This window comes from Mauremys mutica, chromosome 6 (assembly GCF_020497125.1).
Source record: "Mauremys mutica isolate MM-2020 ecotype Southern chromosome 6, ASM2049712v1, whole genome shotgun sequence".
NCBI lineage: Eukaryota > Metazoa > Chordata > Testudines > Geoemydidae > Mauremys > Mauremys mutica.
Genome location: NC_059077.1, coordinates 52,941,461 through 52,958,568, shown reverse-complemented (window position 1 = coordinate 52,958,568; position 17,108 = coordinate 52,941,461).

The following is a 17,108-nucleotide window of genomic DNA, read 5'->3' as shown; positions in this document are numbered from 1 at the left end:
TGTGTAAAAATGGAATAGTTGTGAAATGTCAGCAACTATTTTGCAAACTGTGCTTTTCATTGGCATGAAGCAATAGCTGATTTACATACAGTACAGTTGAAAATGAAGCTCTGTGACACACAGGACTTCACACACATCAGGGATTCATGCAGCAAACTGTAGTAGCTCAAACAAATAAACACTGCCACTTATAGATCAAAGACAGAGTTGCAACTGTTATGTATCCACTGTACTGTTCTAAAAACACTATCAGCTTTTAAAAAATGAGGAAATTTCATGATCACCAGACTGTACTTTTTTAGATAAGCTAAAGGAAGCTCCTTTAAGTTTATTACAGAGAAAAGGCTGCATGTTTCATCACATTGCCATTTTTTTGTGAAAATGAGAAATGTACTGCAAAAAGGTTAAAGTCTTTTGGGACTGATGATGTGTGTAAAACATGTATATTGAATTTATTCTATTATTTAAGCAATATTCATTAACACAGTATAACCTTTGACTGAAAAGAAAAGCTGGGAAGAAATTGTTTTCGTAGTTTAATATAGGTGTGCCTGAACATATGATTTCTGGTGCTCTAAAAGTAGATGCCTTTACATGCAGTGCTGCTTATTCTAATGCATTCTCTAAGAAAGTTGGCCAAGCATAATGCTATACAGCATCACCAAATACAAAATGAGCTAAAATTAATTCCACTCTCTAAAAGATAATATGAATGGCATAGAAGATGCAGCAGTTACTCTATGCTTTGTAGTGGGAATAATTTACAAAAATTCATACACTGGGGACATGAGTTTGAATTCCCCTAGGCACACTAACTAGGGATGTGACAAATCCACTTTTTCAATCACTAGATGCCAGATGTTAGCTATTATTTTCCACTGGATGCCAAATACAGAGCCAGATTTCTAGTGGATCTCATGTTACAATTAACTTGTACTAATGTGATGACCATAGCGATCATGAATTTTGCATCTATCAATAAACAAGGATGAAGAGAGAGCAGTAATTTAAAAGGAAAAAAAAGTGATGCCCAGTTCTTGTCAGTTGCCAAACTCTCCTACCTTCTGGGGGAGGTTTAGGTTGGATAATAGGAAAAACTTTTTCACTAGGAGGGTGGTAGAGCACTGGAATGGGTTACCTAGGGAATCTCCTTCCTTAGAGGATTTTAAGGTCAGGCTTTACAAAGCCCTGGCTGGGATGGTTTAGTTGGGAATTGGTCCTGCTTTGAGCAGGGGTTTGGACTAGATGACCTCCTGAGGTCCCTTCCAACCCTGATATTCTATGATTCTATATAATAATCCCTCAGATACTAAATTATATTCCATTCAGGTTCTTATACCATGCCTATCACCATGACAAGTAAACGCTCCTCCTCCTCTAATAAGTCCACTATCCTGCCCTGGCTATAGATGCCCTCCTGCATCAACTTTGTTCAATGGCCAATCTAGAATTGTAGAACACAGAGATGGAAAAGAACAATTAGATCATCTAATCCATTACCCCATCAATGAATGGTTGTTTTCTACCCTATACAAAATTTCCTGAATCCCCAAACTTGATCAATACACATTTGCTTTCTGAGTGGACAGTCAGTAAAACTTATGAGTTATATTTTTCCACACCCAAAAAGCAATCATGTACTTTCAGTCGGAAGAACTTTTATCTTAAAAGGATAATAAATAAAATAATTAAAAAAAACAGATATGAAGTTTCCACACAGACTGTAGTGTGTGTATGTGCATGTGTATATGGATGGCTGCTACAGCAGCAACTTTGAAAACAAAATGGCTGCTGTTTCTGAACACAAGAAGAGCTCTTAAGGATGTAGCAAAGGCATCACATTGTCATAACTATATATACTGCCTTTAGAACTGGTCAAATATTTTTGAAATTTTCTATTTCAAATTTTGACCAAAAAAGAGTTGAAATGTTCATTAAAAATATCCACAGGAATTATATCCCATTTTTCAACCCATTCTAATCCCCTATATTAACTGGAAAGAGCAGCCATATATTGAAAGGATTATTATATTGCATATTCATGGGTTGTGGGTGCACAAGGAGCGCACGCTGTGTGCCCTCTACAGTATGCTAAATTTTGAAATAGATGGGCAGGAAGAAGAGGATGGACATGTAAAAAAGGCCATGAGACTGCTGGGCTTCTTCTGATACCATCTGAAAATTAGGTAAGGAGGAAGATTGGAAGGTGTACAGTAGGTCTGATACCCTTTCTTTTGGGCGCTGGTGCCTGCAAATTCAAATTTTGCATACTGTGTAGCAGTGTGCATTCTGTCTATAGATTCCTAATGATATGGTGCCATATATACAATTCAGAATAGCATAATTTCTGTCCAAAAGAGGACCAAATGCTCCACGTCTTTCTTGTTTTATGGTGATTTCTTAAATGGTGTAACAGAGATGGAACAGTCCTCAACAACTGCAGTATTGCCAACCCCAGTCCTTCAAAAGTCATGAGTCAGCTACCCACCCCACCCTCCGCCCAACCATGAAATTGGCTTAAAAATTATGATTTTTAAAAAAAATACATTTGGAGTTCTTTTTAATTGCCTTTTTTGGTTAATGAGCTTTTAGGGAATGCTCTGTTCACATACTCAGGCTTTTCTCTGCAAATATGAGGGCCAGAAATTTACCTTTTTATGTAAATATTCAAGATTATATTCTTAGTTCTAGTATCTGAGGCTTTAAGAAAAATAAGTCAAGACTTGCAATAAAACTGCAAGAGTTGACAAGCTGACTGTTTTTAGGGTATTCCTCTGCAAATAAATGAGCCTTATAATGTATCCTACAGGTGACACATTTGGGATCATCCTAATCTCCAGGATAAAGAGCAAATTAATTGGCTAGGAGATTGTCACCCTGATGAACCTAGAGTGCCCTGCTGGATCTGCAGGTCTGTGTTTAAAGGTCTCTTGGCATGGAAGCTACAGCAAGGTAGAACCTTGAATTGACAAGGACACAGAAGGATCAGGGCTTGGAATTCTCTTCCAGAGTTGGGGTTCTCTGTTTTAAGGCTTGGTGGCCCAGAATCTGCAGGCACTGTGGTGTTGCAGTAAGTCTGCATCTGCAGTTTGTGAGGGAGAAGGGAAAGAGTGTAACAATCCAAAGCATATTAAATTCAGATGAAGCAAAAGGTCCTTCTAACAGTACCTCAATAATGGACTCTCTCTATGTGTGGCAGGAGATGAGTGCAGTGGGACCATTCCACGGACCAAACCAAATACTTATGTACTAGTTGCTGGGGTAGGTCCTGGGAAGGTCCCTACTGCCATCTTGCCTCTCCTTGGAGAAAGAGTGGTCCTCTGCCACCCCCTCTTCGAATCGGGGACAAGGCTACAGCATGGGAATGGAGGACCCAGTGTTACAGTAAGTCTAGGGTCCAGGCTGCTTCAGTCAATCGAGTACCATGAGTGTTCATGGTAAGCAAAGAAAAGGGCAAATAATGACTAAACTGAGTTCATTTAAAACTTTTAGCATATATTGAAGGAAAATGCCTTGTATATATTTTACTACCATAAAGCAGGAGCACTGATATCAGTCATTCAAAAAAACAAGTGTAGGGTAGTAGGCACTAGAGAAAAAGATTTGTCAATTTGTTACTTTTTGTTCCACAGAATGTCACTTGATTACTTTCAGTTTCACATTACACAAAGCAGCATCTCCAACAAATTAAACTTTATTCTCATTGTCAACAAAATTTTCACTACAAAAACATGCCAAAAATATAGATTTCTGCATGTCTTTAATGTGAAAGCCTTCTTTACTCACAAACCAGGCTAATTCTTTTCCATTTTTGTTCAGAGATTAGACTAAAGTTGGCATAATGTTTTTTAAAAGATTGAAAGAAATAGGTCTTTTTTTGAATCCACAATTAAATGTGAAAAATTGGAATAGTTTTTAATTTCTTGAGTGAGAATTAACACACTTCTGATTTTAGGTATCAACATATTTTGTTGCTATCAGAGATATAACCTGTTTCTGTTGATTTTCCCCCACTACACACAGCAGTTGGAATCTCTTCTATGCCACAACAGCTCAGTTTTCTGCAGCAAGTACATTTTAGAAATTCAATTCCTCTCTTAACAAAATCTTATCTTGCTGTTCTGTGCATGCACCAAAAAGCTTTGCAGGCAGGGCAGAAGATAGTGAGAATGCTCATAAGTCCTTCATCAGTTTAGAGATAAAGTGCTTTTCGTAGCCAATAAAAAAGGAGCACACAATTTACAAAATTCCAGTTAACGACAAACTCACTCAGGCACCAATTTACCAGTAACCCATACTCTTAACCTCAGACATCTTCTTATTAGAAGAGAAGCAAATCTCTGGGTTTTGTAAGATAATATCACTTGGACAGCTGCCAAATAATGTAAATGTATGCAATTGGTCAGAAAACATTGGTTCTGATTCTCATTTACATTAGGGCCCCTTTACACCACTCAGTCAGTGCAAACAGACCTTACAAGCTAGTGTAAATGTAGTTTATGCCCAATTTAAGGTCAGTTTACACTGCCAGAGAGGTGTAAAACAGTCTTAATGTAAATAAGAATCAGGCCCATTGTGTGCAGCATGATTCTGTAGAGAAGGGAGGACATGAAGATCTTTTTATACACTTTTTAAATTTAAAGATTACATTTGGATTAAAAATAATCTCATCTAACTCTCCCCAAAAGCCTCTGGCCCACTCTGCAGGAGGAAGACAAACTTTTTTTGCACCCCTACCCCAAAATGCTTAAAGTTGGTACATCAGGCAACATAATATCATATACGGTATGAAGTAGAGGAGGAAACCAGAAGAATCTGACAAATCACTGTCTGAGACTTAGGTGACATTTTAATAAGTTTCATAGCTGTTAGAGAACAGCCAGATACAGTAAAGAGAAGAGTTATTTTCTCAGCAGATATTGCATGCCGTCTTGTGCTGGTTGGTTTAAGAGGAAATCACAGTTTCTAATGGAAATAGTTAGAATCAAAGAAGTCTAGAGAAAATTGTCAAATAAGTGACTGAAGTAAAAAAAAAGAAAAGAATCCAAGTGAATCCTCCCTGTGAATAGAGACATCATCTCAAATCTGACCTACATCAAAAATTTTCTTGTTTTATCATTATTAGCCCCCTTCCCTCCACCCCCGCTTTTTTAATGCCTTATATCTCAAAAATGATTTGTAAGACTTATTTCAAACTTGGCAAAACAACAACAACAAAATGCTCTGGGGTGAGACAACACATGAGACATTTCAGACAGAAATTACCTTTTTATTTTCACCCCTCTGACAGCAATTAAAAACAGGCTTATAATAGAGACTGTCATACAGCCTTATCTACAGAATCACTACCATGGCTCCATAACACAGCTCTAGACTCTGACAGATACTGCAGTACTGCCCTCTACCTACCAGCCACAGATCTACCTATTACTAATTCATCCTACACCCTGAAAGTAGAGACCTCACAACAATCTCTCCTGATTCTCAAACTTTTGTACTGGTGACCCCTTTTACATAGCAAGCCTCTCAGTGTGACCCCCCCACTTATAAATTAAAAACACTTTTTTATATATTTAACACCACTATAAATGCTGGAGGCAAAGCAGGGTTTGGGGTGAGGGCTGACACCTTGTGAATCCCCATGTAATAACCTTGCAACCCCCCAAGGGGTTCCAACCCCCAGTTTGAGAACCCCTGTGACAGACCTTTTAACCCTTGTGAAAGTAACATTTCAAAATAGAGGGTGTGACCATGATGAAACATCATATGGCTGCAGTGCATTTACTCAGTAGGACAGACTGCTATTCCTTTTGACAACAGCAATCTCTAATGTGCATGTGAAGGATTGGCGGGGACACCGAGACAGAGGTAAGGTTTAATGTAGGAACCTTAACTTTGAATGTCCTTTATTTTCTTGTTTAAAACTGTAACCATCTTGCTAATTTTCTTTTCTTCAGACCTTAACTCTGTCCTGAACAAAGGTTTCTGGGTTGGAATTTTAACATGCTGAGGGAAGTTACTGAGAATGAGTGGCTAATGCCACCCATCTATATATAGTACATCACCTCTCTCTCTATTCAAAGGTAAAACCCACCAGCTGCTGTTTTTTCCCCTGCTGAGTTGCAGACAGTATAATAAAGAATAGTTGTAAGACATACAATAAAATGAAAACGAGTGAAATACCCATGGAAGTTCCAAGGTTGCATAGAGTTTTATATTACACATTGGTATTAATCTCTGTATAGTAAAACTGTCTCATGGATTTTCAAGGGGAAAAAAATCTATATTTCAGCTGCCATAATCTGTGAGATCTGCACATAAGAAAACTGGGTTCTTTTTTCAAATATCCATGAACAGAAGAGAAAACCCATCTTGGGGAGGGAATGGAGTCAGATGCATAGTAATAGACACTATTTCTGAAGAGAAATTAGTCAACTGTGTAAGGCTCTGATCTTGCACCACTGAAGACAATAAAAGTTTTGCCATTGAATTCAGTGAGAACAGAATCAGGGCCAAAATACAAGCAGTGACTGAGTAGGGTGACCATATTTCCCAAAGGGAAAATGGGACACCCCCAGCCACTCATCTGAGGGTCCCCCCTACCCCATGCTGTTGCCTGGTCACTGGAACCCCATGGGGACCCATATGCTGGAATGCTTCTCCCCCAACCCCCATCCTACCTCCCCCTGTGGGGTGCTGTCATCTCCACTCGCCCCCTCTGCACCACGCCCCACAAAGTGGGCATGTGTCCTGTTTGCTCTTACCAACTGGTCAAGTCAGCAACAGCAAACGGGACCAATGCCTATCTTTGGAAAAAAAGTCGGGACGGATAGGACAGAGCTTTAAAAAGGGACTGTCCTGGCCAAAATGGGATGTGTGGTCACCCTATCACTGAGCTGAGGAGTGGGAGAAACTTCACGGGTAAAATCCTGGCCCCTATGAAGTATGTACCTATGTAGCAGCAGTCATGACTTTTTTCTCTACCATACCTTTAAATTTTTAATGATTGTGACTGTCTTCAGGGGCAGCTGCCATTTTGCAAAGCAGAGGTGATACAATTGAAATTGTACGTATAAAATCTTTGTATATGGAATAAAACCAACACCTATGTGCTAAGATAGCAAAAGTACAGTTGGGATTTTCAAACAAGACTAAGGGAGTTAGATACCCAATCCCCGTTTGATTTTTGTGCCTAACTCCTTTAGGCTCAATAATATATCCATCTGACTTGGCTATAGCTACTTACGTGAATCCAAATTCAGTAAACCATTTATTCCTGGGGAAAAGGAAGGTGGGGTACTCTGACAGGTTAGAAAAGACCAGGGAGGACTTTATCAGTCAGAAAACCTCCAGCCACAAAGTTGTGCAGTAATATAATAGGTTGTACAATGTTCCACAGTATATTTCAGTTTAATGCTAGAAGATATTGCTGAAGCTACCTTTCAGGATCGTTGGTAATGCTGCTAATACATTGTAGCGGGGTAGTCATAGTTACCTGTCTCCCCGTGGTCATGTGAGGCTTATATAATTAATCTTTATAAAGCATTTTAATATCCTTTGATGAAAAGGAGCTGTACAAAGTACTTTGATTAATAAATATACCCCACTTCTCTCCTATTTTAAAAAAGGATCTGTGCAGTGATTTCCCTACACCCCCCCAAATTTCCCCAAAACCCCCCCAGTTTTGTGAACTAGTTACATGCCAAACCTGATGGCTGAACTTTGCGACTTTGTCCTCACCCACAACTATTTCGCATTTGGGGACAATATATACCTTCAAGTCAGTGGCACTGCTATGGGTACCCGCATGGCCCCACAGCGTTCCAACATTTTTATGGCTGACTTAGAACAATGCTTCCTTAGCTCTCATCCCCTAACACCCCTACTCTACTTGTGCTACATTGATGACATCTTCATCATCTGACTCATGAAAAAGAAGCCCTTGAGGAATGTCACCATGATTTCAACAATTTCCATCCCACCATCAACCTCAGCCTAGACCAATCCACACAAGCGGTCCATTTCCTTGACATTACTGTGCTGATATACTTACCTACATGCCTCCAGCTTCCATCCAGGACACACCACACGATCCATTGTCTTGTCTATAGCCAAGCTCTAAGATACAACCGCATTTGCTCCAATCCCTCAGACAGAGACAAACACCTACAAGATCTCTATCAAGCATCCTTAAAACTACAATACCCACCTGCTGAAGTGAAAAAATAGATTGACAGAGCCAGAAGAGTACCCAGAAGTCACCTACTACAAGACAGGCCCAAAATAGAAAATAACAGAATGCCACTAGCTGTTACCTTCATCCCCCAACTAAAACCTCTCCAGCGCATTATCAAAGAGCTACAACCAATCCTGAAAGATGATCCCTCACTCTCCCAGATCTTGGGAGACAGGCCTGTCCTTGCTTACAGACAGCCCCCCAACCTGAAGCAATACTCACCAGCAACCACACACCACAGAACAAAAACCCTAACCCAGGAACCTATCCTTGCAACAAAGCCCGATGCCAACTCTGTCCACATATCTATTCAAGTGACACCATAATAGGACCTAATCACATCAGCCACACCATCAAGGGCTCGTTCACCTGCACATATACCAATGTGATATATGCCATCATGTGCCAGCAATGCCCCTCTGCCATGTACATTGGCCAGACCGGACAGTCTCTATGCAAAAGAATAAATGGACACAAATCTGACATCAGGAATCATAACATTCAAAAACACGTAGGAGAACACTTCAACCTCTCTGGCCATAAAGTAACAGATTTAAAGGTGGCAATCTTGCAACAGAAAAGCTTCAAAAACAGACTCCAACTAGAAACTGCTGAACTTGAATTAATATGCAAACTAGATACTATCAACTTAGACTTAAATAGAGACTGGGAATGGCTGAGCCATTACACACATTGAATCTATTTCCCCATGTTAAGTATCCTCAAACCTTCTTGTCAAACTGTCTTAAATGGGCTATCTTGATTATCACTACAAAAGGTTTCTTTTTCTCCTGATGACAATAGCGCATCTTAATTAATTAGCCTCTTAGAGCTGGTTGGGCAACTCCCACCTTTTCATGTTCTCTGTATGTATATATATCTCCTCACTATAAGTTCCATTCTATGCATCCGATGAAGTGGGCCCACGAAAGCTTATGCTCAAATACATTTGTTAGTCTCTAAGGTGCCACAAGTACTCCTGTTCTTTTTAAAAAAGCAAACAGAATGTTGGGAATCATTGACTGCCGCTGCACATTCAGTGAATGTTTTCAGAGAACTATCTACAATGACTCCAAGATCTCTTTCTTGAGTGTTAACAGCTAATTCAGACTCCTTCATTTTGTATGGAAAACAATCTCAACTATACAATGTGCATTACTTTGCATTTATCAACATTGAATTTCATCTGCCATTTTTGTTGCCTGGTCACCCAGTTTTGTGAGATCCCTTTGTAACTCTTCGCAGTCTGCCTGGGCCTTAACTATCTTGAAAAGTTTTGTATCATCTGCAAATTTTGCCACTTCACTGTTTACCCATTTTTCCAGATCATTTATGAGTATATGTTGAACAGTAATGGTCCCAGTACCAACCCCTCAGGGATACCACTATTTATCTCTCCCCATTCTGAAAACTGATAATTTATTCTTACCCTTTGTTTCCCATCTTTTAACTAGTTACTGATCCATGAGAGGACTTCCCTCTTATCCCATGATGGCTTACTTTTCAAAAGTCAATTTTTTAAAAAAATGTACGTGTTTTTAGAAATCTAGACCTGTTATATGTTTTGATGAAACTTGCATTATCCTTATGTTAAATTTGCATTATCCTAACAAAACGTTTACTTTATTCATATCTCTTTTATATATTTCATCGGTCCTGACACCCCCCCCCCCGTAAATTCGAACACCCCCCCTAATTTCAATTCCTGGGGAAACCACTGGATCTGTGATATATATGAATGTATTGAGCAGAAGTGTTGAATCTGTTTCTGTGAATTTGCACTTATAGTTCTTTAAGCAGTTGCCTATGTTGAATCTGTTGTTACATAGCTGTTACTGTGTTTCTTTTCCTTCTGTAAGAGAGACTCAGCCATCATGCCTCCAAGTTTGTGTGTGCATCTGTGTTTCCAATCAGGATTTTGTGCTGCATCCACTGTACACAGCAAATGGCAATGAGGATTTAGAGAAACTTCTACGTATCAGAGTAGCAAGCAAATCTATAACATTGCTTGCAACCCTGGAAGGAGGGAAAACGGGGAGGGGATTCTGATACAACTGTGAGTACTCTGAACTACTGACCTGACAGCAGGGAGGTAAAATGGTAGGCTATACTAGAAAAATTGAAGCCTTTGATGGTGCCATGGAGGACTGGCCCGCAAGAGGCTGAAGCAGTACGTTGAAATAAATGAGATTCCGCAGGAAAACATGTAGCAGCTTTACTGGGTGAGATGGAAGGAAAAAACATGCAGTTTAGTACACAGTCTGATCATCCCAGGGAAGCCAGCAAGCAAACCCTATAAAGAGATAGTGCAAATTGTTCAAGGACGCTTGCCACCCAAGCCTCTGATTATAGGAGAAAGATTCAGGTTTCATTAAGCGGAATCAGCTTGAAGGTGAATCCATTTCCTCCTTTGCAACAAGTTTAAAAAGACTGTCAGAACACTGTACTTTAAAGAATGGGCTTAAAAGGCCCTGAGAGACAGATCTGTGTGTGGACTGACTAACAAAAGCATACAGAAGAGGCTCTTAACTGAGGAAAATCTTACCTGTAAATGCACAGTAGAAATTGGAGTAGTGATGGAAACTAGATACAAGGGATGCAATAGAATTGCATACCGGAAATAAAACAGAGGTAAGAATGCATAAACTATCTGATCCAACACAAGAGCCAGTCTATTCAGCAGACAAACACATGCTGCTGATGTGGAAAAGGGTTCCATGCTCATTCTGACTGCCAATTTAAATATATATATCACAGAAACTATAATAAAAATGGACATATCCAAGCAGTTTGTTGTGCTAAGAGAAATAAGGAAGAGACCAAATGAGGTTACAGAAAAAGAAATATCTTTGTACATTCTGTAGACAGAGGCAGTAGTGACAAAGACTGTAAGAGTGGAGTAGCCCTGCTGGATATATATCGTGTGAGCAAAAATGACACATCAGCATTCTGGGTGACAACTTGAGTGACGGAAAAAATGCTCAAAATGAAATTAGGCACAGGATCCACAGGGTCCATTATCTCATGTTCAAAATATGCGAAAACATTTAAAAATACCAAAGTGAGGCAGACACCAAAGTTACCAAAACATATATGGGAGAAAAGATAGTGATAATTGGAGTAATACACATGAATGTGGAATATAACAATAAGCAATGTTTATTAGATTTATTTGTTGTTGACTGGTTCTGCGGGGTCATGAATGATTACATAAGGTTCCACTGGATTGGAAAGCTATAAAGATGCTGCAGTCACTTTCAGCACACCCCACTAAAACAGATGAACAGCAGCTGGAAGGGATACTAAGTCAGGTATTGTGAGTATTCACAGAGGTCACAGGAACTCTTAACACACATGAAGGCTAAAATAATCCTAGCTGAGAAGGCGCAGCCCTAGTTTCACAAAGTTGTATCTGTTCTTTACAGTATTCGCTCAAAAGTAGACACTGAATTGGAATGTCTGGAAAGAGACAGCATAATTTCAAAAGTGGTCTGAAGCGAGTGGGGCACTCCAGTTGTTCCAACTGTAAAAAAAAAAAAAATGTGCAACAAGGGAGTGTGGAGATTTTAAGGTCACCATAAACCCTGTACTGAAAGTTGAAAAATACCCCCTACCTTGAATTGAAGACATTTTTGCTACACTAGAGGGGGAACAATGATTCAGCACAATTGATTTGTCACAGGCCTACCTACAGATGGAAGCTGAGGAAGAGTGTAAGGCATACCTCACAATCAACACATAAAAGGGTATGTACCAGTACAACAGACAAGTGATTGGTATTGCTTCAGCTCCTGTTATTTGGCAATGGGCAATGGACCAAGTTTTGCAAGGTATCTTGAGAGAACAGTGTTATTTGGATGACATTACTGTGACCAGTGGAAGTGAAGAACATCTGTAAACCCTGAAAACAGTATTAAAATGTCTAGAAAAATATGGGTTTCAAGCCTATCGCATAAAATGTAAATTTTTCAAGGACTTGATAGCTTATTGTTGGCACATTACTGATGCATAAGGCCTACATGAATTTAGGAGAAGATTAAAGCAGTCCTGGAAAAGCCACTGCCACTGCCACTGTCACAACTTAGATCATTTCTAGGATTTACTATATATTGCTATAGCTGATTTGTACCAAACCTAGCAACTTTTATTGCTCCGCAGAACTGTTTGCTGCAGACTGGTCAAAAGTGAGTACGGTCATGTGAGTGTCCAAAAAACAAAAAAACCCACCTTTCCTGGAAGCAAAACAATCAGACAGTGCTTACACACTTTAACCCATCCTAGCCTATCAAGTTAGCATGCGATGCTTCTTCACGTGCAGTTGGAGTGGTTAAATTGCACACTATGCCAGATGACAGTGAGAGACCCATAGCATTTGCCTCCAGAGTTCTCACAGCAGCACAACATAATGATGCACAAATAGACAAGGAGGCTTTAGGTCTGGTACAGCATGTGAAGAAATTCAACCAGTATGTGTTTGGGAAGAAATTCATCCTTGTCACAGACCAGCAATCCTTCATCTAAGGAAGGGAATTTCTGTGACAACTGCAGCATGTATGCAGTGCTAGGCTCTCTGCTTAGCTGGTTAGGTCTATGACATTGAATTCAAAAGAACAGAAGCATGTGCAAATGTAGATGTACTATCCTGAATGCCCATGCTAGTTGAAGGGCAACCTGTAAGAGGCACAGAATCTATCAAATTTGTTTCAGACTGAATGTTCCCCAGTGACTTGTAGTTTGAGGAAGAAACCAAGAGGCATCCTGCACTAGCTCAGGTTTATAAAGCCACTCCGAAGGGCTGGAAATATACTAAGGGCAGGTCTACACTAAGGGCGGGGGTCGAACTAGGGTACACAAGTTCAGCTACGTGAATAGCGTAGCTGAACTCGAAGTACCCTAGTTCGAAGTACTTACCCGTCCAGACGCCACGGGATCGAAGTCCACGGCTCCAAGGTCGACTCCGCCACCGCCGTTTGCAGTGGTGGAGTACCGGAGTCGACCGGAGCGCGCGGGGAGTTCGAACTATCGCGTCCAGATTAGACGCGACAGTTCGAACTCCGAGAAGTCGAACTCACCGCGTCGACCCGGCAGGTAAGTGTAGACTAGCCCTAAGAGCTCTTATCTGGCAGCCTTTTATGCATGCAAAAATGAGCTTACCATACATCAAGGATGTGTCATGGGGACTTTGTGTTGTTATACCTAGTAAATTGCGCATAAGAGTACCATGTAGATCACTAGAGGGTCAAAAAAATGAAGGCATTGCCAGAAGTTTTGTATGGTCGCCAGGCATTGACCAACAAATAGAGCAATTTGCTAAGTAATATTCGGGAGGCCAACAGGTACCTGACATCCCTAAACCAGGGCCATTACACCCTTGAATAGCTATCAGCTCCCTTGCAACATCTGCATATTGATTTTTCCAGACCATTTTTGACAATGATGTATCTAGTGGTGGTGGATGGCCAAAAGTATTTTCATTTGTTTGTTTTTTGCATGAAAACCATCATAGTTGAATAGACAATAGAAAACAGAAAACAATAGAAAACCTTTGAAGTTTGTTTGCGAAAACTGGAGTGCCCTCAATTTAATCAGAAAAGTTTTGCTGGTTCATGAAGAAAAATGGTATTAGACGTATCACCTTGGCACCCTATCACCCAACCACGATCATTACAGCAATGGCCCCCTCAAGGATTGAACTCACAAGGGAGAGCTAGCTGTCATGGTTCCAATGTTGTGTAGAGGTCTGTGTGTCTAATCCTGGATTTGTATTATATCTGCTATACACAATAAGATCTTTTAAGTTATGGTTGACACTGACAGAAACAAACAGAACTCATAGGTTAAGAAGCACAGTTGCTTCAACTAAAGATACCAATGGATAATTGAGCAGGTCAATTATTCAGAGATTTTAGGTGGTCTGCATAGCAACGTGATGTAGGAACTGTAGTATAGAGGGACAGATTTCTTATTTCTTTAACTCTGTAAGAGCAAGGGAAGCTGCCTACCATACATACATTTAGATACTTATTAGTGGGTGCTTTCAGTATGCAATGCAGATAAGCTATATTGTATTTTAGTTACTACAATAACAGCTCCTAACAGGTTGTTATGAACAGTAAATAGACATTGTTATGGATACAGAAGATGTTCCAGCACTCAACGACTAAGTATTTTTGTGGCATAGTTTTACAGTCACCCCTGGGGTGACAGGGCACTGATGTTGCTCTTCTCTTAAACATTGCATGTCTCTGGTGCCTAGCCATCTAATCACCATAGTATCTGAGCACTTCAACTAGTCCATCTTAACTGGTTTGCATTTAAATCAGATGGGGTCTTAATTTGCAGCACTGCTCACATTCTGCTTCATTCTCTGCTAACTCTTAATGTCTTCCTGTTTTTACAAATTCCATTTGGAGGATATGAGGGTAAGGGAAAATGAAGGAAAATAGTTTGGTTGCCATTTCTCCCAGCTTCAATATTTTCATAATGTGTGATAGCGGGTGAGCACTATATCTTGGGATATGAACTTCGAAATGTATGGCTCTAAACTCATCACAAAGAGAGCCAAACCTGAATGGCCCCTTTGAGGGATTTCTTATCATAAGATGGGCTTGCAGAGGAGGGATATCTTGCAAGTGGTCAGAGAGAGACTAAAGCATGCCAAACTGAACACCTGCAGCTGCTGTGTGCCTGCATCTTCCATGAGAGTCAAAGGGAGCTGCAGGTGCTTGGGCCTCTTAGGATCAGGCCTTGAGTATCTGGGTGGAGTAAGCTTCAGTGGTCCAGAAACTATTGCATTGGGTAACTGGATTTTGTCTGCATTGTCCGGATAATCAACATTCAGTGGCGCTCGGTACATAATAAACCTAAAGCATAGGGAAATGGATCCTTAAGATAACAGCCAAGTTCATACAAGGAGTCTTGGGGAGCCATGTCAGGTATGAATCCAGCCCTGAATCTTTTCTGTTTTCGTTTTGATGATATCCTTTCAAAAGTACTTATTTTAAAAGCAATATAGAGCAAAAATAAACTTTATAGGGGTTTTATATTTTAATTTATTGAAAATAATATGCTTGACAGCAGACCAAAAGCTGACAGAATCATATGAACATTGTGGTTTATCTTTCTTTAGAGAAAAGAACAACATTTATTATTGTGAGAATAAAAATATTTTCCACAGTGTGAGTTCTCTGTCATCATTTTCCTTTGATTGCTTTGCACTATTATCATGGTGGCCTTCCCTACTAGCATCAGGACTGCCATGCCACTGTCAATCTCTCTACAAAAGATTCCTGCCACTTCTAGCCTTTGATGCAAGAACATGCATTTTTTTGTAAACAAAAATGAGGACCGGCTCTGAATCATAATTGAGATGAAACACTACTTGAAGCAATTAAGTTCTCTCCTGTAAAGAGTGGGTCAACATCCCTACAGGTTTTGGAGTGGTTTCAATATGCTACCTATAATTTGTTTTCCCCTTAGGGCCCCTTGTATAATATCTCAAGTTATTTTCCTGCAACCTCATTGCATGGAGAGTTTGAAACTTACCATTATGTTTTTTTGATAAATGATGCTTTGTAAGCACAAAACTAAGAAACTATCTTACCAGAAATAGTAACTCATATCTAGAACTTACTGATCAGCTATGGAGTTATTTCCTGAATGAACAGAAGTAACCTGCCTTCATTGGTCTGAATAGTTGTACATTCTTTTACTGGGAAAATACTCTCATGCAGAGGTCCTATTAAAAACTTTTCCTGTCAACATGTACTCATAAATTGCATGTTTAGCAAAATCATACTGTGATCCCTTACTACAGGAAGAATTTGTCATACAATTTTTACAAGAACCAAAATATTTTGTGAAACAGAAGATCATACATACACAAGTCACAACATGTGAGTTCTGTGAACATCTTCCTAAACATTAAAAACCATCTATTGTAGTCAAGCATGTCCATTTCAGCAGCTGTATTCTTTACTGGCTCAATTAGTGGGAAAGCCAAGTATAGTACTAACTGGATATGGAAAAGTTCAACTTGTTTATCTAGAAGAAAATATACTATGACTTACATTTTCCACACTGAATTAAACTGATAAGCTTCGAAACAGGAAATCCTCTCATGCTAAGAATATGGCAGGAAAATTTTTCTTAAGATTTAACCTTCCTCTTTACAGGAATACCTACTCTAAACCTTGTATGTCTGTTGTGTGCTTAGAACCCAGAATTAATGCATGCAATGTATTTTCAATTATCAAACAAGATATGTTCAAAAAATGCAGATCTCTACACACAGCACTTCAGGACTACTTCAGAACCTTCCTCAAAGGGGCAGAAAGCAGAGTGAGAGTAGACAGAGCAATAACCATTACAATGCGCCTGAGTCTCAAAGTAATGATGCAGATATACCGGTATATTAAAAAGGATCTTGAAACATTGGCAAAAGTTCACACAAGAGCTACAAGAATTATCTGAGGTTTGGAAAACCTGCTTTGACAGACCAGCAAGTGGTCCCTAAGATGTAGTTTGGGTAATCGGCAATTCTAGGGAAAGCGGGGCAATATTCTTGACTTCGACCTTTCAGAACATATGAGAACAAGTTAGAATGTTTCTCTTTAAAAAAGTATTATTGATTTCATAGTAGAGAAAATAAAATAAATTAACACCTCCAAAGTACATATCATACTATAATCATCCTGGACCCTACTTTTCCATGATAAAAAAATAATAAATAAAAAATCCACAACAAATCCATGTTTTTCCACAATTAAAATGAAATGCTGAACTTTAGTTTCCCTAGCCACAATATATATAGATATCAGTTAAACCCAATGTTTTATTGATATATTTACAATTTTTAAGCTGACAGCCTGAG